At 28.3% G+C, this 954-nt stretch overlaps 1 long non-coding RNA gene across 1 annotated transcript; it reads right to left on the bottom strand.

Moving 5' to 3' along the window:
- Nucleotides 1-6: 6 nt before the first annotated feature.
- Nucleotides 7-948, bottom strand: LOC101509648 (uncharacterized). Its single transcript, XR_012161778.1, has 3 exons — nt 534-948; nt 321-414; nt 7-219 (listed from the first exon to the last, which is right to left on the bottom strand). It is a non-coding gene; the product is annotated as an uncharacterized lncRNA (long non-coding RNA).
- Between the last annotated feature and the right edge of the window lie 6 nt (nt 949-954).

Below are 954 nucleotides of genomic sequence, written 5' to 3'. Positions count from 1 at the left end.
ATAACATTTTTAGAATATTTTACCATTTATAAAAGTTTCCATTTAATCGGATTAAAAAAAAAAGATACCATTTAATAATCAAATGACAGAACAATAATTTTTTTTTCCAATTAATAGCAGAGTTTATAAAGTCTGTTTAAATTGGTCCATCATCTAACCTCCTAATATTTGGTGTCCACTTTCTACTTTCTGGAAACCTATGCAGCACAACCCAACATTCTGTTAAAGCAAAATGACACATTAGTGACATACAATTCCAAAGAATAACTTGTATGAAAAATATAACAAACAACATAATAATAAACATAATTTATGCTTACCATGAAATCACTCTGCACAAGATATTGTGCTGATTTTACATCCATGGATGTTCCACCCGCAAAGTTAAAACTGACTAAAGGAAACTTATCTACACTGAATATGTAAGAAACACAAAAAAGTTAATGAAATATTTAGAAATCCTAATTGAACAAACTCTCTTTTCATGTGAAGTAAATAGAGATCTTAATAACAAATATTATATTTGTAATTACTTGGTTCAGACGAGATAACACGGGTTTCCTACTAAAACAAAGGGATGGCTAAATTGTGACATCATAGAAGTTATCTACAAAGCAATTTAGAAACTCAACATCAGTATACATTAAGGCCGATACAATTCTTAAAATACAACAGAAATAAGCAAACCCAATTTTAAGAAAATAAATAATAAGTATTATATAAAAAAGAATGTAAACTTCAACATGGTGTTCAATTGTTTGTTAAAGTATCTTAAGACATACAAGTCTCCATTAACCTTAACATGCAGAGTACACAACACAACAGGCAACAAATATTAAGCTTCAAATAAAAATATTGACTCCCAAGGCAACAAAACAAGTACCACATCATAAGTAAGTAGTACTACAATTAAGTATGCATAGTAAAAAACAAATGATGAAAATTGAAACTCCT

The sequence above is a fragment of the Cicer arietinum genome, unplaced genomic scaffold (genome assembly GCF_000331145.2).
Source record: "Cicer arietinum cultivar CDC Frontier isolate Library 1 unplaced genomic scaffold, Cicar.CDCFrontier_v2.0 Ca_scaffold_6292_v2.0, whole genome shotgun sequence".
Taxonomy (NCBI): domain Eukaryota; kingdom Viridiplantae; phylum Streptophyta; class Magnoliopsida; order Fabales; family Fabaceae; genus Cicer; species Cicer arietinum.
The sequence above is the reverse complement of the archived record's forward strand: the minus strand, read 5'-3'. Positions and strand labels throughout refer to the sequence as shown.